Below are 23,791 nucleotides of genomic sequence, written 5' to 3'. Positions count from 1 at the left end.
TGAGTTTTTTGGTCTTGATGTTTGGCATGAAATTCTCTTAAGCAGTTCTGAGAACATTCATAAAGATCTAGTGGAATGTTGCTTCTAATGAAAAGTTTATTTGAGCTTCAAAGATTTGTTGACATGGAGGAGAACCCACTTTGTTGATTTGTGTGAGCACAGGTACCTGTGATTAGAAGAGGTGCTGTAGGTTAAAAAACAAAACAACAACAACAAAAAAACAAGGTTTGTGAAGGTTGTTAAATCCTGTAATAAGTAGGGACGTGGCAAAAAATGAGAGGGTGCTGAGATAGTGTCTTGGTTGATGGCAATGTGGTAAATAATTGCCAAAAACATCCTTGTTAGTAGAATATATTATACTAGAGGCAGTGCAATTCATGGAAAGTCAAAATGCCCTTTAAAGAGTTTACTTCTTGGCTATGTATTAGATGGTTTTGTTTCTCGATTACTAACACAAATTCCTCATTCCTCTTTTGAGTAAACATTTGTTGCATAATCTTAAAACTATACACCAAAAGAAATGATTGTTGATTCTCCATGGAAGATAGAATACACTTAAGGGTTGTTTTTGTTTTAAATATATGTATGAGATACTTATTTAGGCATTTATGTTTTTTCCCACAACAAAAATTATGAAATTTGCCATAAAAATATTTTTGTTACACATTTAATCAGATATATTAACCATTTTTTAAATGGAGTGGCTAGCCTCTATAGAAATAATTCTCAAAAAGGCAATTAATTTGTGATCAGCAGAGTAAAAGGAAATGGCCTTAACCTACACACCTGTTTTGATTTGATCTATATGGTGTAAAAAACTCTTTTCTTTGGAAAAGCTGCTTATAGTGCTAAGAATGATTAATTAATTTATGGTCATTGGTGGACAAACTTTTCCTTTTTGTGAACATAGTTGACATTTTGCACTATGTGAACCAACTAAGTCAAAGAAGCTCATGCCTAGAAGTTGTTCCTTCCAAGTTGAATATGTAGGGGTAAAGGAACTATGTATCTTAAAGCTATAAGCCAGTTTTTCCACATTTTATTAGACTTCAGTTGTCATTGTTATTGATTTGTTTTGTGACTTTAAATCAGCAAATTGGTGTAGAGGCAGCATGTGTGGAAAACAGCATACATAGAAGTTATATGATCATTTGACAAAGTCAGCTGCTAAGAAGATAGACTTCACAGTGCTTATTTTAATTCAAAAATGAATTTGATTTCTGCTTCTAAGGAAGTAAATAGGGTGGTTTTATCAAGTCCCTATCAAGAGAGTTGATGATTAAAGGGAATAATTACATGTACCTCCAAAACTCATAAGTATTGATCATGTTTCAAATAATGTAAGTGAGCTATGTATCTCTGGAGTGGGGGAACTTACCAATTATTTACTGATATGGAAGTACAGCATGTGAAAAGCATATCCCTCTACCTGGGCCCTCGAAGCATTTTCTCACTGTGAATTAGCATGACCACAAAAGGTATTATATTTGTAGGCACTTGTTTGCATGCGGTGTCAACTTAAATGTCATATGAAGAGATTTGGAAACAGTTTCATTTACTGGGGGTTTACTGGGGGTTTACAAAGACAGGTAAAGCCATTTAAATCAAATAACTCAAGTATTGAGAATGGAGTTGGTACAATTAATTGTGCGAGTTCAGTTTGGGTTGAGGAACTGGCATGGCTACACAGGAGAGGATAGGGAGACATCACTAGTTTGTAAGATTTCTGGAAGTGAGAGAAAGGCATTTAAAAGATGAGAGAGAGAGCTTCCTGAGCTTGCAGATGGGGCTGACAATTGCCTCATAAACACTACAACAAAAACCGAACAGAGTAACGGAAGGAAGAATTAAGCTGTTTTAATGGCTGAGGCACCCAAAGGGCTAACCTAAATGCAGCTTAAAACAAGGACACTTAGGCCTGAAAAGATGAAGGCTGAGGAGAATTTCAGTATCATTAGTTATGTGTGTAAATTAAATATCCTCTCCTCATCTTAGAATGCAAGATGAGATCTATACCTATGAGCATTAAAGTAGCACATGTTGAAAAAACATGAAAACCTCCATGCCTAGAATGCATTTTTCCGTCCCTAGTTGCATTTTGCTAAGCTTCATGCAGGATGTTACATGTATAAAGTGTCCTGCCCTTTATAATAAAAGATATTATAAGAAGTGCCCTATCAAATTTGTTGTCCTATTTATATAGAGTATAGAGGACATTACAATGTTTTGGGAAACTAAGCCAAATTTGTGGTCAAACCCTAGCAATTGTGTAGGACCAAGGCATATGACTTATTTTATTTAAAACATACTTTTTCATTTAGAAAATTATTTTTAAAGTAGAGATTGATATGTTATAGACATTAGCACACATTGGCTAGCATTAAAATGTTAACATTTTTCATTTTGTTTCAGAGTTTTAAAATTTAAATAAAGGAGAGAATATTACAGATAAAGTTGAAATCCTCTTTTGAGACCTTCCTCAGTACCATTTCCCTTCTTTCCTACACAGAGACAATCATGATCAGGAATTTTACTTCTATCTTTCCAGGCCATATATAGATTTTAAGATATTTTGACATGTAATTTGTGACTTTAATTTTTTCATGAACACTATCATGCTGTGTCATTCTGCAGTGTTTTAAAAATATGTCTGTGTGGGGGAGGGAGAGCATTAGGACAAATACCTAATGCATGCAGGGCTTAAAACCTAGATGAGGGGTTGATGGGTGCAGCAAACCACCATGGCACACGTATACCTATGTAACAAACCTGCAGGTCCTGCTCATGTATCCCAGAACTTAAAGTAAAATTAAAAAAAAAAAATACCTGTGTTAGTAATACACATAGGCCTAGTTCACTCCTTTTTTTTTTTTTTTTTTTTTTTTGAGATGGTGTCTCGCTCTGTCGCCCAGGCTAGAGTACAATGGCGTGATCTCGGCTCACTGCAACTTCTGCCTCCAGGATTCAAGAGATTCTGTTGCCTCAGCCTCCTGAGTAGCTGGGATTTGAGGCGCCTGCCACTATACCTGGCTAATTTTTGTGTTTTTAGTAGAGACGGGGATTCACCATGTTGGTCAGGCTGGTCTCGAACTCCCAACCTCAGATGATCTGCCTGCCTCAGCTTCCCAAAGTGCTGGGATAACAGGCGTGAACCACCGTGCCCAGCCTTTTAATTGCTACAGTGTTCCATAGTAGAAGTGAGCTAGTGTTTATCCATTCTCTTTGGTGGTTGATATTTAAGTTTCCAACGTTTTGTTCTTATAGGCTGTGCTGCAGCAGCCAGCTTGTACTGATGCATGTATTCAGGCTTTCACTAGGGTGCACCTAGAAGGGGAATAACTATGTTGTAGATTCATATACTTTCAACTTTATAAGATTTTGGGGGGTGGTTTATAAAATACTACAACTTTGCTTTTTGACTTTTGTCAATCTGGTAAATTTGAAAAGTATCTTATCAATATTTTAATTTATATTTCCATGATCATTTTTGAGGTTGAAAATCTTTCATGTTTACTGGAGAGTTTTCTTGCTCTGTAACTCACTTCTTCATACTTTTAAAATCCATTTTTAAAATGAATATGTAAAAGCTCTTTATAAATTCTAGATTCTATTTCTTTTTGTAGCTATATGGGTTGCATATCTTTTCACCCATTGGTTGTTTGCCTTTTCATTTTGCCTATAGTATCTATAGTGTCATGGAAATTTAAAATGATCAAGTAATCAAGGTTATCAAACTGTTTCTTATGAATTATGCTTCTCTTCATGAACTGTGACCTGGTAGCAAGAGCATCTCTACAGGTGGCTCTTATGTGTGTCTCTGTTGAGGGTCATATGCACTTTACCCTTTGGCCTGGGAATAATTTTCGTATCAGTTTCTAGACTTGGAACACTATGCCGTGAGCCTAGAGTGCATCTGATTTAGGGCTAGTGCACAGCACTGGTCTGGGGTTCTGCACTTGATCCCTTTTCTTCTCTGGTCTCCCTGGAACTTTTGCAGAGAGTGATTATGGTGTATCTAGTCCCGATTTTGTGTCTGGACAAGTCCTATGTGAGTTTGTGCTATTTTTAAGTAGCTTGATTCCAGCTCCTGTGAGCACGGGTCCCATGACAAATGTTAAAGGCCCTGCCACCGCTATGCAGACCTATTCTGGGTCCTAGTTTTCCTCAAGTCCTTTTTCTTCAGCTCTCTCTGACTGCTCTGACTTTAGGTTCCATCTTTATTTTTGACACTGGGGCAGTGTGTGTGTGTGTGTATGTGTGTGTGTAGTTGTGTTATAGTTTGTCCAGCATTTCTACGTGTTTGAGGTAGGAAAGGAGATTTCCATGTCAACTCAGAGATACTGACCAGAAGTTCTAGCTGTCTTTACATATACTCACCACAAACCTAGATGATCTTTGTTTTAACTGTTTTATCTGTTGGAGACACATTTTGGTTCTTCAGCTTTTAACAGCAGCTTGGCAGAAAATTCCACCGGCAGCTCCCTGCTGTCATGAGAGGTGTTGCTTTGGTAGATGGTGCTCTGTTTTTCCCCCATCTGCTGTCTCATCTACCTGGCTTTCCCTTCTCCTCAGAGACTGGCAGTAGAGGCAGAGAAACTGTGCCATGTGAAAACTCCACCATACAATTTCTGAACAAGAGATAATCTTCCTCCTAATTCTTCTTTCCAGCAATTTGTCTGTTATGACCAATTTACTGCAATAATATTTTGGTTTGTATTCGATGCTAATTTTACCCTTAGATGCCCAGCTCCTTAAATCACTTTTTCTTCTATGCTTTAAAACTCAAGCTGAATATAATAGTTATAGTTTTCATGGTTTTATCTTAAGACTCAAAGAAAGTTTTGATTCCTAAGTTGTTAGATGATATTGATGTTTTTCAGGAGCATCTCTCTATTTCTGAAATTGCTGTCATGATAAAATCAAAAGATAATGCCTCTCTATAAATGATCCCTGGGAGCTATTGTAAAAAACACAATTTCCATGCTAGATGGACCTCATATAATATTGGCTCCCATACCACCCTTTCTCTAGATGTGGCTCTTTGTGTAGCTTAAATCACCGAAAAAATTCTCTGCATTATTGAGGTTTAGGATATGTTGTTGCTGTGTGATGCAACAACATCTAGAGTTCCACAGAATCCACAACAAGGATTCTAGCCTCACTTCCAAAATGGAGATGTTAAGCAAGACTCACATAAAAAGAAGACATATCTCCCGCTTCGTCTAGCATTTCAAAATTCTAATTTAGCCAACTCCTAATCTGCATACCAGCCACTTTGTACAATTGAGGGGTGGGGAGCATTTTCAAGGATATCAGGATACCTCTGATGTGACCTTCAGCCTTACCTTAGAGATCTTTCTGGGGAGGGATCTGTCACTTTGTGAATTCTCAACTTCTTGTAACATCATACCAGTAAATACCAAAAGGCATGGCTTTGCTAGAGCATTGGTACTTGAGTATTCCCCCACGCCCTCAGGGGATCTCATAGTACCCAAATTACATGCTTCCTGCAGAGAACCAAGAAGAGGAGAAATAATCTAAAACAAAAACCAGTACACTATCATAAACAGAATGCAGGTTAGAGGACTGTCACCATTCTTATTTCAGAAGACTCCGGAAGCTCTTGCACAGGAGAGAATTCAGAGTACCTCCCCAGTTCAGATCTGAGCCATTCTCCCGGTGTGGGAATTTGTAGGTTCTTATCAGGGCAATGAATCATGGCATTATAAAATCTCTTCTCCTCTTTTAATCTAATAGTATACTGATCTAAAGAGCTAAGAGTAGGAAAAAAGGTGAGCACAGAAGAATAATTTTTAAAAAAATTCCCAGGTTTTAAACTCTGCTTTTTCAGGATTGTTGAATTTAAAGGGGTCAATGAATAACACCAAAATAAATAGGTTTCTAAGATGGGCAATAGGATCCCCTGCCTACCCTCCAGACATGTCCTGTATAATCACCCAGACCATAAATACTGTGGATTTTACTCCCATGATTGGGTCAGATTATATGGCACAGAAGACCTTAAAATTATCTGAGTGGTCTTGACCTAATCACATGAGCCCTTTAAAGGCAGAGTGGTCGCAGAGTGGGGTGGTCAGAGACTTGAAACATGAGAAGGATGTGACCACCATTGATGGAGTCACATGGCAAGGAATGTGGTGGCCTCAAGGAGCTGAGGGTAGCCCAGGCTGACAGCCAGCAAGGAAATGGGACCTATAGCTTACAGGCCCATAGCCATAAAGAACTGGATTTTTATGAATGGGATTGGAAGCAGATTTTTTTCTCCAGATGAGAACTCAGTTTTGCCAACACCTTGATTTCAGCCTGGTGATAACGTAAGCAGAGAGCCCAGCCACACCGTGCTAGACTTCTGGTTTACAGAATTCTGAGCTAGCAAGTGAGTGTTGTTTTAAGCTGCTAAATTTGAGATAATTTTTATAAACAACAATTTTAAAAAACTATTACAGATTTTAGTATCTGGAAGTGAAATGCTGCCTTAATGAATACCTAAAAATGCTGAAGTGGCTTTGGAATTTGTAAGTGGGAAGAAGCTGAAAGAATTTTGAGAATATCATCTTGAGGATGATAGAAAAATACTAGAATACCTTGAATCAACTGTTAGTAGAAATATGCATGTTAACAACGTGACTGGTGAGGGCTGAGGAGTAAGTAATGAATGTCTTATTGGAAACTGGAGAATGGAGGGTCATTGTTAATGTGGTGACAGAAAGCCTAGGGCAGCCATGTCCTGCAGTTAGATGGAAAACAAATAAACCAGAAATGAACTTCCTAGTTGACGAACTAAGATATCAAAACAAAAAAAAAATGTTGAAGGTGCCACCTGGATTCTTTTTGCTGCTTGTAGTAAAAAGAAAAGAGATAAATAAAGGGAAGAAGTTTAAGTGAAAAGGATCAAGACTTGATGCTTTGGGAACGTCTTGGCCTGTCTAGATTGGAAAGGATCTTAGCGTTAATAAATTATTGCCAACACTATGGTATGAAGAACAGACTGAGGTGTGAATATACAATCCTTTGTTTTAATCTTGAAAAGGTCAAAAGGTCAGAGTATTTAGTCACATGAAAGACCCTTCTGGGAGATTAACGGTGCTTCTCATGGATCTTTTCAAACTAGCAGGCCTCCAGAAAGGTTAAGGGTGGTATCCCTTAGCCATCTCGGCAGGAGACCGAGAGAGAGACAAGATTATTTCAAAAAGATTGTGGTATAACTTTTGTCTGATGTAGTGAATTCCCAAAAAATCCACAGAGGTCCTTCTGGGTTCTTGGGAAAATTTTATTACAAACACTGCCAGCTTGGACTGAAAGGGACAGAGAGAGTATGACGTGAAAAGAGGCTAATAAACCCCCAAAATTCTATTATAGTGGTGAGAGGCAGGCCGATAAAACGACTCAACTGCAAGTGTGTACTACCATTCAAGAAAAAGGATGAATGACCCTTGAACCAAGAGGGCAGAATTTAGTAGCCCAGGTATGAGAGACTGTGGCTGGCCCCTGTGGCCCCTGGCATTTTTTTGATACTTCCACCGTTGAACAAACTCACCTCTAGGCTCAGAAAGAGCTGTGACTATCCAGATCTTCCTGTAAAAGGACAGGCTGCTGACTGCAAGGCAGAGAAGGGAGAAAGTGCCACCTGAAGACAGATGGCATTTTAAGAGAGAGACTGGGCTGAGCTGAACTTGTTCAATCATTTCTCCCACATTTGCCAATCAGAATGAGAGGCCATGCTGTGAACCCCCAGCTATGTGAGGAGTGGAAGATGAGCATTCCCCCTAAGAAGAGTATAGGGTAGTTTCCACATCCCCTGGTACTTCCATGGTGCTGAAATGATATTTCACTAAAGGCTCAAAAGAAGGAGAGCAGGCCAAATACACCTTTATTCAATTATATCTTGGCCTTAAACCTATAACTAAATGGTACACTAACAACCTCATGAAGACCTGAGCCAAGAAGTTCCTAGATATGGAGGTATCAGAGCTGATCTAAGAGGGTGTATTTAGCAGAATAAAGATGAAGAAGAGCCATGGTGGAAGGAGAGGAAAAAAAATAAAAAAAACTACAGAGTGGGTAGCGAATGTGGAAGGCCAAAAACTCAGTGAGCCCACTGCAAGTGGGGAATGGCTCAGGGTGGTATTGAGCATGGGACGTTTTGCATTCCCTCAGACCTGAGCTGGAGTTGTAGCACTGCCACTTGTTAACTGCGGGGCCTTGAGGGAAATTACTTTCTCTCCATTTCAGTGTTTGTGTCTGTGTGCTATTTGCATTTGTATGATAAGAAAAGGCATGTGAAGCAGTTAGCACATGCCTGGCACTTAGAAAGGCCTCAGTAAATGATGTTCTAATTGTTACTGTTATTATTGTTACCCCAGTGGAATGGTAGAGCAGATGGCCGTTAGAAAAATCATGAGAACCAAATAGAAAAGGTAGAAATGAGATAAAGATAATAATAATGAAAGGCAGTGGTTTTAACGCTGGTTCAGAAACTAATGTCATGAATACATTTCTTTTTCTCGTTACCTGGTTACTCTTCACCTGGTAGCAGAATGTCTCTAGAGTGGTAGAACTCTACCAACACTAGTGACTGTGGAATCCTTTGAAAGGTCAAGTAAGAAGAAATGTTCTAATTACAGCATAGGGCATGCAGAAATAGTTATCTGTAGTTATCCACCTTAAACCAAAGAATCTTTGACTCATTTGTACATCCTGTTGTTCTAAATGGCAATCATCAACAAAATGTACTCATTAGCACCTAAACAGTTCAAACAAATAAAACATACACTAACTTCATAAGTTTCATGACTTCGTGACTTGCTGATCTTATTTTAAACTATATACATAAGTCTTCTAATCTGTGTTTTATTTTGAAATCCCAAAGTCACCTTTCAGAAAATACTATGGCTCAACATATTTCATTTACTGTTATATTGAGTATTGGTACCAATGTCCTGTGTGGCATTTGCCTCCTCTCCAATAGCCTCCCCACCCTTTAACATAGGATAATGGTATCAACTCCTAGTAAGATACATTGACAATAAGATTGTGTATGATTCCAAATGGGACATTAAGGGTCCAAACAAAATGATCATTCATTTATTCGCTTGTTCAATAAGTACATACCAAGTGCCTTTATTGTGACATGTATTATACCCAGTCCCCCATTCTCCATACCTCATGCAATTATAAGAGATCATCCACTCAAGAAATTGCCCCCTTTCTGGTCTCTGTTTAAAGGGAGGTGTTTACCTGCTCTGCCACAAAATGATGTACAATTCTTAGGTCAGTGGAAGCTCTTATTAATAATGCAGAAGGATGTCTTTTAGCTTCAGACTTTACAAGCACAACAAAAAGAGTTAATAGAGAAAAACTAAAAATATAAAATGAAATGAACTATATAGAGTTTGTCACTGGTTAAATTAAGCATGCCTATGTATAGCAAATTAAATATGTATGTGCATATACATACATTCATACATGTATATGCAAATATATGTATATGCATGTGTACACACACATGTAGAGTGTGACTTTGAGATTTACTTCCTGCCTTTCTCAGGGAGTATTGACAAAGCCTTAACCTAACCTAACCTAACATTAACCTAAGTTGGGGCAGTTAGGAGAGTGGCTTTGTTCTCATCCATGCTTAGACCTCCTTTTATTTCCTGTTCCAGTATCATCAAACTGTAATTTGGGCATGTGTCTTCACACTGGCCCATGCTGGTCTGACTGCTTCCTAGTGTGAATGCTCTTATGCTAACAGAAGTTATAGTTTTGCTATAGCTAATCAAAGTTCAGGCCTTAGAGTATAGACTTTTTGCCGTGACTGACTCCAAAAGACTCTCTTTCTATTAATTTATCTGTTTCCATTGAGGCCTTTAATTGTTGTTGAAGGCATGGTGCACTGTGGGGACTGCAGGATGTGGGACTGTCCTCTGCAGTTTTCTTCAAATGCTTTTGACTGTTTGCCTTTCATCTCCATTGAATGCTCTGCTGTTGAGGAGGGAGAGTGATACAGATCTCAGGGCTTCAGGTAGTGGGAAAATCAGAATGTTGCCTGGAAGCCAATACATAGCAGAGAGGGCGCTGTGAGATGGTACCTGCTGGTCCTGGCCCAGGTCATCCATTTCTTCCAGGTCCTTTTCCCTCATGACTCTCCTTGTTAACCTTGTGTAACAGAGAGACTGAGACTTCTTTTAAAGAGGGGTGTGTGTGTGCATGTGTGTGTGTGTTTGTGTGTGTGTGAGTGAGACAGAGAGAGACAGAAAGAGTGATCCAACTGGATCCCAGTTAGACAAACATGACTTAAACTATAAATATTGTCAGTTTATATATTATGTTACTAGGGCCACCTGAAATGTGAACACAAATAAAAACACCATGGCAGGACTCAATAGTACAGTGCCATCCAGATGATCTAAAATTGGCTTATAGCACTCTTTTTACATGTTCGTAAACCTGAGAATATGGAATATAAGAACTCCCATAGACTTCTTGGACCCCGGAAACATGTCTTTGAAGCACTCCGAACACCAACTTGAGCTTGGTTCTAACATCCATCCACTGAGATCTTTCAGAGCAAGCATCCTCACTGCAAAGGAACTTGCTGCCAGTAGAGCTGAAGTGTCCCTACTTGGCTGAGGGCTGCTCTGATGAACTGCTTCCTACCCTCCCTTTTGTGATTCTTTCAATTAATAACTCCTAAACATGTGATCTTGCAAAGTTTAAGGGAGTATTTTTTATTTAGTTATTAGTCTTTTTCTTTGAGAATCTGATGGAGTACTCCAAATATGGGAACTAAAAAAAGAAACCTAATTGGTAAATTAACTGTCAGGATAATATAATGGTCAAAAGGAGAAGATAGCATATATTTTTTGTAGATAGGACTCCAAAATAAACTGGGATTCAAACCTTATTTTCTGAAGATTTAATATTGGTTCTTTTAGTATTATTGTATGTGTAAAGAAATTAAGTAGAATAGGAGGTTTAATTATGCAGAAGAAATAAACTAGGGATCATCTAATTTTTAAATTTTTAAATGTTTAGTGTTCCTTGCTTTGTTGTTAAAATTTAGAAATAAATATTATTTTATTAAATTAACTTATTAATTTAAATTAACCTTATTAATTTAAATTAACTTTAAATTAACCCTATTAACTTTAAATTAACTGAAATTAACATTCATCTTCTAACATGAGACTGAGCATACGGTCAACTCTTGGTACAGTATATGAGTCAATAGGTAACAGAAAACGTGTGGTGGTAACCCACAGATGATAGAATGGTAATCCAAGAAGCTCACTTTTCGGTTTCAGCTGTCTTGTAAAAATAAAAACTTCCAGTAGAGCATCTTTTTAAAAGGTAGAAAAGCTGATAGAATCTTTCTACCCTCTGTCAGGATGTAGTTTTAAGCAAAACCCAGAAAGAGAGAGAGAGAGTGAGAGAAGCCTGGATAATCAGGAGCCAGATATATTTGTTTTTCTGGGAAAGATTTCCCATTAGACAATTTTAGAGAAAGAATCTTGAGTTTACCTCCAGGTATAAATTTTTGACTATACTTTCTGGCTAGGTCTTGATTATTCATAGGAATTTGATTTAATTAACAGATACCTAAACAGTACTTGCTATGTGCAAGGCAGTATTCCCTGTTCATTTAATCTTCTTAACAGCCCTAAGGGGTAGATACTAATATGATCCTTATTTCATAAATGAAGAAACTGAGGCACATAGGGGTTATATAATTTCCCTGAAGTCACATGAACATTAAGTGTGCAGTGAGGATTTGAACCTGAGTGGTCTGACCGGTCTGATTTTAGACACTGTGCTATGCTCCCCATCATCATGATTGCTATGTGCTGTCAATTTTGTGATTAACTAATTTTGAGAAATCTCAGTTTCAAACTATTTACTTTCAGGTCACTTTAATGGCTTTGGTCCTGTCCTGGTTTACTCAGAACTATTCAATGGATAAGTAATTGATAATCTTAAAACTCTTTGTTGTTGCCTGCCTGCTTTCTAGTAGAATTTCTTTTGTGTTCTAAAAGTCCACACTGCTTACTATGTCTGTCTCCCTATGCTTCTTAAAATTGTTTTAAGATTCTTCTCCCTGGGATAATGAATTATTATGTCTAAACACTTTACAGGAAACCAGACCATTATAATTTGATCATAGTTGAAGTATCAAGACATGTGTTATGGAATAGATAAAAAATACCTTCTTCATTGCCTCCTTGGTGCCATTCTTTTGTTAAGTAGACTGAAGAAAATGTAACGATTTTGGTGTGATTTCTTTTCCTACTGACATCATATTTCACAAGAAGAGAATTTCCACAGGTTTCCAATATGACATCTGCCCACCTCTCAGAATCTGTACCCCTCCCCTCCCGTTACCTTTTTTCACAGTGCATGACATGTCATGCTCCTGTCTAAGGCTAGTCCCTCCATTTGTGCATGGAATCCTATCCCCTTTCTCCTGCTCAAGGTTATCCCAATTTCTCTCCCACCACCATCCCCGCTTTTTCTAGCTCTTTCCAGGTACCCTAAAAATACACCATTATGGCCTCCATCTATAAACTATCCTCCCTCGATCCCACATCCCCCCTTCAGAAAATCTCATCATTCCCTGGCCTATACACAGTGTCTCCAGCTTCTCTTCTCCCATTCCCTCTTGAACCATTTTGTCCCTTGCTCAAGCAATGTTGCACTTGCCAATGTCATTACTTACCTCTGTATTTCAGTCATCAATTCTTTGTCCTCACCTTACTTGAATTATTATGATAGAATTGATCACTGCCTCCTCCTTGGAAAACTTGATTCCTTTGGCTTCTAGGAAGCCACTCTTTCTTTGTTCCTCTGTCTTACTGGTATCTTCCCCTCAGTAAACTTGGATGAATCCTCCTCACCATTCCATCTTCTAAGCTTTGGAGTCTCCTGGGGGTGGGGGGGCGTGTCAGTCCTGTCAGTATGTGTACTCTCTAGTGATCTCAACCAACCCATATGACTTCATATACCATTTATTTCCTAATACTAATTCATACCTCTGGCCTGGACTTTTCTTTTGAACTCCAAACTCACATGTGTAACTCCTCAAATCTAATATTCCCAAACTATATTCTTGCTTTTCTCTCCAAACATACTCTTTCCCTAGTTTTTCTTTTCTCAGAAAATGGAAATCTAGTCCCCTAGCACTCAGGTCAAAAGCCTTGGTGTCCTCTTTGACCTCTATTTCCCCCATTATACCCTTACCTGTTGGCATGGATAGAAGGCTCTACCTTTAAAATATAATTAGGACTATTATAATAGCTTCCTAATCTCCTAATTAATTTATCTGCCCCTTCCCTTTCCATTTCCACTCTGCCTTTCCAATCAGTTTCCCACACAGCAGACTGACCGATCATTCTAAAACTCACTTTAGATCATGTCACTCCTCAGCAGAAAACACGTCAATGACTTCCCATTCTACTCAGAATAGAATCTAGAGGTCTAGCAGGGACATACCTGGCCCTGTGTGATCTGCCTCCCTGCTCTGCTCCAATACCTCTTAGATCCCATATCCTACCCCTCTTCCCATCGTTGAGCTCCAGCCCAAGCAACCTACTTCCTACTCCGTGAACACTCAAGCATATGTCCCCCTAAGCCTTTTGCCCAGGATTGGAACAATGCGCTCCCAGATGTCTGCATGAGTCACTCCTGCACAGCATTCAGGGTCCTGCACAAATGTCATCTTAGAAAGAAAGCCCTTGATGGCCCAACAAAAATGGCATCCTCTTTGCCTGTCACTACCTATTTATCCTTCTTCATTTTTTCCTTAGCACTTGTCACTCCCTGACATCTATTTATTGACTATCTTCACTTCCACTTCTAGAATGTAAGCCCCATGAGAAAAGAGAATTTGTGTAGTTTCTTTATTGCTTTAGACCCAGTGCCGGCACAGGGCACTCAAAAATAGTGGTTGAATAAATGAATTCAATGAATGAAAAGTATACCACTCTCCTTTGATGTTATGGTATAGAGGAAAGCATGCCAAGCTGAGAGGTCTTAACAAGAGCAGTGACCTTGGCAAGTTATGTAAGCTCTGTGGGTTTTGCCTCCTTAGTTGTAAAATGAGGTGTTTGGATTAAATGATTTTAAAAATCACCTCGGCTCTAAGCCACGATTGAATGACTTAGGTTTGATTACTTTTCACTTTTCACTCTCTCTGACACTTCAGGTTTTGAAATACAACATCCTCAGTCTATATACTCCCTTCTTAATGAATAATGAAACGAGAGAAATTAAACAAGATTATAGACAAATTCATTTCAGCAATATCAACATATGACACGATCATTATGCAATATTTCAATGCCCATACTGAAAACAGACCTTCCTCCTAAAGAAGACATGACAGTTATTTTTTAATCCACCTGGCATTTCAATTAAGGAGGAGATAACTAATGTGTTTACCCAGGACTACTTTCTTGGCTCATCATGTTATACGGACATGGGACTGCATCACAGCAGAAAATAGCTTATTGCCAATTTGAGTGGGAAGGTTTGCTATGGGAAAATGCTCACATAAGTGACCAAAGTGAACATCACCTAAAAGAGATTAATGTTATTTATTTGTGCATATAGACATCATCTACTTCCAAACAATTTATAATAAAAGGCATTAACACTCTTGTGCTGGATATCTTCTCCCTGAGTCGTATCACTCTCCATTCTGCTCCGTAACAGTTTTCACAAATGGCTTCCTTGACCTCTGGCTTTTGGTTTGGTTCAGCCAAAGTGGAACATGGGAGATCAAGGTGAGGGAGAGGTGTGGGGTTTGGAGAGTTGTTTCTCCAGCTCCTTGTCCTGCAGGATTGTGCTGATCAGTTGTGTCCTTCACCAGAGGTCTCAGCTCCTGTCGGCGGTCCTCCTCGCCCAGCACTGCATGAGTCCTTGTGGTTGCCCTGCGTTCCCACCCTCCTTTGTCAGTTGTCCGCTTATTACATTCTTCTTAACTTATCCTAATTTTCAGTGTGCCATCTGTTTCCTATTAGGAATCATTAAAAGAGAAAGTCAGTAAAAGAACAAAAGATGAGAAATTAAGGGAATGGGAATATCATTATGTCAGCAAACCAAGACTAAAGAAGGGTGTTGTAATTGAGCATGGTTAAAGTTAGAGGGAAACATTTAGCTCTTATTTGCTGATAGTAGAGAACATACCAGCAGATCAGGAGCTGGTAGCGCTGGGAGGAGGAGTACAACCCACTCAATGGATAGCATTTTCAGTAGAAATTTTACAAGAGCCTAAGTCAATCCTCTTATGAGATTGCACCAGCCTTTATAAGACCTGTGGCATAAAATTAAATCATAATTCTTTGAAACTTTTCTATAGAAAATGAAACTGCTGCCACATTCAAGGTGATAAAAAAAATAAAAATGTTACATAGAAATATATATAGGATTCTTGTCATTTGACCTGATACAGGAATAGAATTTGGAAACTTCAGGAATGAATAAGAGCTATGCCCCGTACGTGCTCCTCCCAAATATTAATTTCCTTGGCCAGACTTTATAAAAACTGGCCATAATATACTTACACATAATATATACAATATGCTTTTGTAGTTATTACTATTATTATTTTTAACTTTTATTTAAAGTTTAGGGGTACAAGCACAGGTTTGTTACATAGGTAAACTTGTGTCATGGGGGTTTGTTGTACAGATTATTGCATCACCCAAGTATTAAGCCTAGTACCCATTAGTTATTTTCCTCATCCTTTCTCTCCTCCCACCCTCCACCTTCAGAAAGGCTCCATTGTGTAATTATAAAGTATTTTATGTCCATTGTAGATAATTTGGAAAATGCAAACAAGCATACAAAATACAATAAAAATCACTCGAAATCCTAAACCACTGCCAAAAGAAAATTAATGATGTCTTTACACTCTTTTTTCTACATATCCAAGAACTTTAACTTAACTAGAATCACACAATATAGGTTATTTTTAACCAGATTTTTTTCTCATTGATCAACATTTTGCATATTTTCCCCTTTTTCTCCTGCTGCATAATTTTTAGTGGTTGCATAGTGTTGCATCAGAATAGTGTATTTGCAAATCTTGCAATTTGGGATCATTGTATTGTTTCCAATTTTTTCACCCTTTTAAGGTTGTGATGAACACACCTGCATATAAATCTTTGCATAGATTCCTGCCTGTTAATTCTTAAAAGTTTATTTCTTAATTCTTAAGATTTTTGCTAGTTATTTTCTTATTTTTATTTTTTAACATTTATTCTTCAGAAAAAGTATGACAATTTACCCTCCTAGCGGAGATAGATAAGCTTGTTTATCATCTTGGAGATTGGTTGCTAAAATGTTCAAGTTTAGGGCACTGATAAGTAGCTGAAATGCAAACAGTTTTAATTGTAGTCTGAAAGGAGATCTATTAAGTTCGAATAACCAGGCAGGATGGTTGCCAAATTGACTTTCTATTTTGAAAACCAAGGATTAACTCTGGTTTCTTACTCATGTGGAGAGTTTTTCTATCTTTGCATAATAAATGCCCTGGAAGGTAAATCTTTTGAAGCCTTTTTTTTTTTTTTTTTTAGACAGAGTCTCGCTCTGTTGCCCAGGCTGGAGTGCAATGGCGTAATCTCGGCCCACTACAATCTCTGTCTCCCAGGTTCAAGTGATTCTCCTGCCTCAGCCTCCCGAGTAGCTAGGATTACAGGTGCACGCCACCACGCCCAGCTAATTTTTGTATTTTTAGTAGAAATGGGGTTTCACCATGTTGGCCAGGATGGTCTCTATCTCTTGACCTCGTGCTCCACCCGCCTCAGTGGGATTACAGGCGTGAGGCACTGCACCCAACCTGAAGCCAATTTTTTATTCAGAAACTTAAGCCAGTCCTAGGTTGAAGCACACAGAAGCATACCATCAAACTACAGAAGAGATAATGTTGGCTGAAAGGTTTTGACAGTAGGAATAACTAAGCATAGAATACCTTTAATCTGGCTTCCATGAGCAATTTGACCTAGAGACATACCAGGTCCCCATTCTCTGTTGGGATTAAATGCACCTCCATACCCCTGCATGAACTGGCTAAATGAACTGGCTCACTGTTTGAAAAGTTGCCTATCCAGATGTTTTTGGATTCATGTGAACTGATATAAGAAAAGTATTTTGGGCAATGCTATCTTTCTATGTTCTTTCTCATTGGGTCAGTTTAGCAAATGTATACCTTGCATCTCTTATCTGAAAGGTGCAATACTAGATACAAATAAATATGATAGTACAAGGCATGCTCCTTACCATTCAGAATTTCACACAAAGTTGTAAAAATGTATGTGGCAAAATATAGATGATTGTAAAATTGATCACATAGAAAGAGGGGTCATGCTTCAATTGGTGGTGATTTTAGGGGGTGCAGGGACCATCATTGATCTAAATGAAGTACATGGGAAAAATTATAGTAAAAAAAGCATACTTTTCTATTAAGACGTCCTGTTATGTTTTTACATATAACAATGCTATGTTATATGTAACATATATATATATAACATATACAATGCTATGTTATATGTAAAACATACTTTTGGTGTGGAGTTGCATATTCCAGGCCAAAAGTAGAAAGGGGATCTTTTTAAATAATTGATGCGTAGTGATTGTACAAATTTCTGGGGTACCTGGGATATTTGATACATGCATAAAACATGTAATAATCAAGTCAGGGTAATTGGGATATTCATCACCTCAAACATGTATCGTTTCTTTGTGTTGGGAACATTCCGAATATTCTTTTCTAGATATTTTGAAATATACAATGAATTGTGATTAACTATAGTCATCCTACCCGTGCTATTGAACACTAGAATTTATTCCTTCTATTTAACTGTAGTTTAATATGCATGAAACAACTTCTCTTCATCCCCTGCCCCTTACCCTTCCCAGCCTCTAATAACCACCATTCTAGTCTCTACCTTAAAAAAGAATATCTTTAAGATGCAAAGAACTATCTAATTAGAATCTAGAAAATGGAATAAAAATGTGCTTTATCTTAATGGCTTATGGGGACTGGAACTGGATGCTTTGAACTTCGTATCTTTTATGAGTCTGGTTAAGTGTTATGACTTCCTTCTGACTGAGTCACAGGTCAGAGATAATGACCTGACAACAATGTACAGAAGTCTATGTGTTCAAAGATTCAACATCACACAGCGTGAAATAAGAGACCAACTGTTTGCTGCTCTAATCCTTTTGTCCTAACTTTCTGCTTCCTATGTATAAAAAAGAAGTTCTTATTTCATGTTGAATTTAATGGTTGTATAATAGTGGTTCAAGTTTTTTTTAAAGTTAAACTTTGAGATACTCTAATATTATAAATGTTCTGTTTACAAGTATAGTTTTTAATAGGAAACAAGTCTGAAAGATTACAAAAGTAAAGTAGGATATAAAAATGATCTTAGACTGAAAAGTATCATGACATTATTTTGGCTCCAAAATCTACATGGTGAATAGTTTCTACAGTTTTTATTTCTACAGTATTTATTACACTTTTACTGGCTTAACTTTATTAAAATGAACAAAATGTGGGATTGTGAAAATAAACATCTTACATTCGATACAAATCAGAAGTATAATAATAAGAGGAGATAGGGGATAATGAGTGCTTGTTTTGTTTTTCTGTAAACTTCATGTGGAAGTAAAGAGACAAGCTATAAATTCAACTCTTATCATATGCTGACTCTCTGATTCTTCTATCATTGGAATATAGTAAGAATCCTTCAACAATCAGTACATTTAAAATCTCTGTCTCAACAAATGTCCCAAAGGACTAGTTAAATACCCTTAGTTTTTACTTCAGTTTGAGGCTTGCAAAGCTAATAATTCTTGATACATACATTGTAGGATTAATTAATTGATGAAAAGTGAATGGAACTGTCCTTAGGAAGTACTTAGTTCGGCCTTTACCATCCTGAAAAGAAAACTGCTCTTCTGGTTCCCATGCACAACTTTGTTATTCTTGGACCGGAGACCAGAAGAAGCTTCCAGTCACCTACGAGTGAACAATTATACCCTCTTATGTGTTAGACATGATACAATGTAGTAAGGATACAAAGATAAATAATGCAGATTAATATGGGAAATGCTATGCTAAGAATACACAAATAATGCCTTAGAAGGTACAGCTAGCTATGTCTGGAGGAGAGGAGAGGGAGAAAGGCTGAGAAGGCAATGCTAAAACTGAGTCTTTAAAGGATGGATAGGAAGGATTTACCAAGCAATAAGGCAGGGCAGAACTTTCCAGGCATGTAGTAAATGCCCAAATATATTGGTAAAGATCCAGGGGCAGAATCTCATGAAAAAAGTAAAGGAATGCAGGTAGTCAAAGAAAGGAGGGTCATAAACTATAAGCTATTGGAGTGCCATGGATGGAGCTACTGTTTTTCTAGAGGGCTCAGGAGAAGATTCAAGAAGGAGGTGGCATTTGTTCTGATCTTAAAGATAGAGTGAGTTTGACAGGTGGAAGAGGGAAATTAAGTCATTCTAGTAGAGAAAGCTGTGCAGAAAAGCAAATAAGCATGAGAGTGCATAACCACATTCTCTTTCCTGTTTACATCCTCATACTGGAGACCTCATCCAGTCCTCTGGTGTCAAATACTGTTTATGTGGCTATCTCCTTAATTTAGGTCTCCAGCACTGAGTTCTCCCCTAAGCCACCCATCTGTGCCTTCAGATGTTCGTCTGGCCCCTCCACTTAGAGGTCTTATGGGCTTGTCAAGTGTTATATGTTCAAAACTGAGTTCTCAATTTTCTTCCTTTTCCAAGCCTATTATTCTCCCAATCTTCTATCTCAGTTACTAGTATCACCATGCAACAAGCTGTTCAAGCAAAAAACCTAGGAATTGTCCTTGATTAGTCTTTCCTCCAATCTTCACATGGAATCTCTCAATGAGCCCTCCTGGAATCTCTCAATGAGCCCTCCGATTCTCCTCAAAAGCACATCTCAGATCTGAACACTTGAATCCATCTCCTGAGTCCAGGGACCAGCGCTGCCTTTTCCTTCTATCTGGTCTCCCTGTTTCTCCTTAGCTTCTCTACTACCCATTCTCCACTTCATATCCAGAGCTTTCTTTTTAAAGTATAAGTCAGATCATGCTACCGTTTGCTTTAGTCTCTTCAATGGCTTTTCCTTGTTTCTAGAATCATATCCTGGCCAAATCATCTAACCCCCATGCAGCTCTCCAATCTTGCTTCTAATCTTAACCTATGCCACCTGCTCCAGCTCTCTGGCCTCTTCCCAGCTCTCAACATATGTGAGGTCTTCCCCATCCAATGCTGTTGCACCCTCTTCCCAATGTACTGCCCTTCATCTCTTCCCATGGGTGTTTCACTCTCATCTACCAGGTTTTCAAACAAATGTCATGTCATCCAAATGTCCTATTTAAGACATTTAAAAGATACCTTCTACTAATTCTACTCAAATTTTTCTAAACCATCACTCTACTTATCCCTTTCTTAGAGGTTAATACAACATGTAATATTCCATTCATTCATTCATTTACTATCTGTCTCCCTTTCTACAAAGTCTCAGTTCCACAAGGCAGAGGCTTCATTTCTTTTGAAGTACCAGTATCATGTGCTCAACAAATACTTGTTGAACAAATGAATGTCTAAGTCCCAAAGTCAATAAGGGTTTAATACTATAGGTAAGGGTTAATAGAATCAAATACACAGAGACATCAAGTAAAATCATGATGGAAAAGGATATTGATCTGATCCTTTGGAACTCACTAGTGAGAGCAGTGACTTTGGAGTGGAGCACAGAGGTAGGAATACCATGGGTGAGGAGTGAAATAGAAGATGTGCACATGGGAGAAAGCAAGTATGCTAAGATGCCTGCCCAAAGAGGAACAATGAAATGTATGATGCTACAATCTTGGGGTTCTAAAGAATTTATGAATTATTGTAATGGGATAAAATTATGTTTAATTCCATGTGAGAAGGAAGCAGCAAAGAGCGAGAAGCTGAAGGTACAGGGGAGAGGAGGAGATAGATGAAGAGGGGGGCCATGAAGAAGGTGGAATTGGGAATGGGATCTGCAGCCCAGGTGAGGCATTAGTCTTGAACAGAAGGAAGAATACCTCTTCTTCTGATGGGCTGAACATTAAGAAAGGTGTCTTGTAGAGCTTCTATTTGCTCTGATGAAAGTGAGGAAATAGCAGCAGGTATGGAGCTGAACATAGTGAACAGGTTTTAGCATATCACTATGAGAAATTGAGAGGCATTGTCCAGGAATTCATAAATGGAATGCTTATTGTCATTGAAGATTCAATTGAAACCATAAATTTAGTACTAGTTCCTACAATTATGTCATCAATCAAATGGTTATTAAGTACATGCTATGTTTTAGACACTTTAGCTGAATATATCACAATTCTTGCAGCCTAGTGGGAGAAGAGAAAAGTATATTAATTAGCAAAGCTTTGTGATGAGAGATGCACTAGGGAAATAGCATTATATAACTGGAGACCAGAGGATGATGGGAAATGGGAGGGTAGGTTCTGGTCACAGAGTCTATTGCTATTATTCAGGATTTCCCAGTTGGAACTGTTTTCAATGGTAATAGAATTCTGGAGGAAGAGAAAGTTCCCTAGAATGGAGGAAGTCATCGAATTATGAGAAAAACAGTTTGGAAGGCATTCAGACAGATGCTGAAGTTGTCTAGGAAGGTTGGAAGGGCATTCAGACAGGCCGAAGTTGCCTGTGTTTGAGAAGACTGTGACTAAAGTATCTGAATTCTTGATGAAAATTTGGGAGTGACTTGGAAATTTACACATGCCAACAAAAACAACAGGTAGAGGGTGATATATCCATGTGGTGTTAACACCAAAGGGAGAAAGAATTCTACATATCACAATGGCCTGAAATAGGCAGTTAACAATGAGGAAAATGCCCAAGCTATTCCCCAGCCAAATGGCACATAGGGTATCAGAATATGAGTATCCTTCACTCCAGAGAATTTCAGCGAAAACAAGGAAATAGTTTTCTGAAGGTTGAAGATGTAGGGAGTTTTACATATGATGACACAGGGGTTCCACAGGGCTCAGTAGAAAGCACTGAAAAGGATTAGATGGAGAGAGAGAGCGAGCGAGACGGGGAGAGAGAGAGAGAGCACACTTATACTATAGCAATGCCTGAAGGTACCAGAGAATCAAAGATGGAAATAATTAGTCTTGAGATTGCAGAAAGTTCCAGGTATAACATACGTCTAGGGCCTGCACAGGACAGTGTATCAAGTGATCAAGTGGTGTCAGAAATCTGAGGACGCCAGCAACCCGGGGTTACTCTGCTTGTCGTCAAGGGATTGTCTGCAAAAGAGCCACTGACTTTCTCCAAGGCCAATGCTGGGAGTAAGGAAATATTATTGGTCTGTTTTAACCCAGAGAAAAATGCTCTTTGATTTCATATATGTTCTTTTAAAAAAATTTGTTTTGAAGTAGCTTAATTTTTTTCTGATTATAAAAGAAATATGATTCATTGCAAAAATAAGGTGATGCAGAAAAGAATAAGATAAAGCTTGTTTATAATTCCCAGATGGAGATGACATAATCATTGCTAACATTTCCGTGTCTGTCATTAATAGAATTCCCTGGCATTTATCAGTTAGGACTCTAGAACACTCCTTGTCAATCAATGTTTCCTCTCTCTCCTGCACCCACCCTCTCTGTCACGCTCCATCTTGGGTGCTGCTGCCTTTCTAGCTTTATCTCTGTTCTCTCTAAATCCAGAGCTCTGTCATATCTAGAGTGGATATCACTGCACATTGGGCTTATTTAGTTATTCATTAAACATTGAACAGATGTTGCTCTTGTGGCTGCAGAGTTGCTTTGTTTGTGGCGATGGTGCTTGGGATGCTTCTTTTGATTCTCCCAGAAATCAGAGACCATGTTGGCAAGTCAGGAAACCACTTAGATTTTCCTATTCACCTCTGTCTCAGAAGAGGAAATGCCACCTTGGGGGTAGGGCTAGCCCAGCTTCTAGAATAGACCCCCTGCTGCCAGTCACTCACTATGTACCATTGAGGTACTCCCCTTCAAGAGCCAGTCTCTTGACCCAGGCACAACATGGCAGGCCAGAGTGGTGGAAAGGGCCTCTGTCAAATAAACATTCATTGTCTCATCCCACTGGGAAATCCTGAATAAGGGTTTCAGCTCCCTGAAAACAGCTCATACCTACTTCTGGTTTTCTCATTTTGCTTACATTTCTGGAAAAGGGAAGTAAAACAGGCCTACTATTAACATTGCCGTCACCTTTTTGCACTTGATAAGCCTGACCTTTATTTTACCACATAAGTCAGAAGTACTATATACCACAACCCTGCTAATTTGCTCTTTTCCTCCTTCCTCCCACCTATCTCCTGCCACTTCCCCAGAAGCATAAAGCTTTCAACATCCTGCTGTCCATTAGCATAAATAAACTAATGCTTTTAAAATAAAAATAGTTTGAATGCTATATTTGTTAAAGACTGCATTACCATAAAAAGATAAAAATATTCTTAACAGCTAGATCATATACTTTAGAGACAATAACATACTTTTATTGTGGTTCTCTGGAAAGTTGATTATTTTAACCATAGATTAAACCTTAGGTCTCAGCACAAGTTATATTTCCATTCATTGCAGAAATTGTTAAACCTTGCAGTTTCTCAGGGCATCTACCTTCATGTTTTAATTTATTTTTCTGTTGCCAATATATTATAAGCATATCTATGAAACAAAAAAGATGAAGTGCCCTTTAAATTCAA

At 38.3% G+C, this 23,791-nt stretch overlaps 1 protein-coding gene across 20 annotated transcripts in view; it reads left to right on the top strand.

Moving 5' to 3' along the window:
* CCDC148 (coiled-coil domain containing 148) overlaps positions 1–23,791 on the top strand; it is a 279,411-nt gene that overhangs the window by 201,062 nt on the left and 54,558 nt on the right. The window lies entirely within an intron of this gene.

This window comes from Macaca fascicularis, chromosome 12 (assembly GCF_037993035.2).
Source record: "Macaca fascicularis isolate 582-1 chromosome 12, T2T-MFA8v1.1".
Classification (NCBI taxonomy): Eukaryota; Metazoa; Chordata; class Mammalia; order Primates; family Cercopithecidae; genus Macaca; species Macaca fascicularis.
Note: the sequence above shows the minus strand (reverse complement) of the source record. Positions and strands in the feature narration are given on the sequence as shown.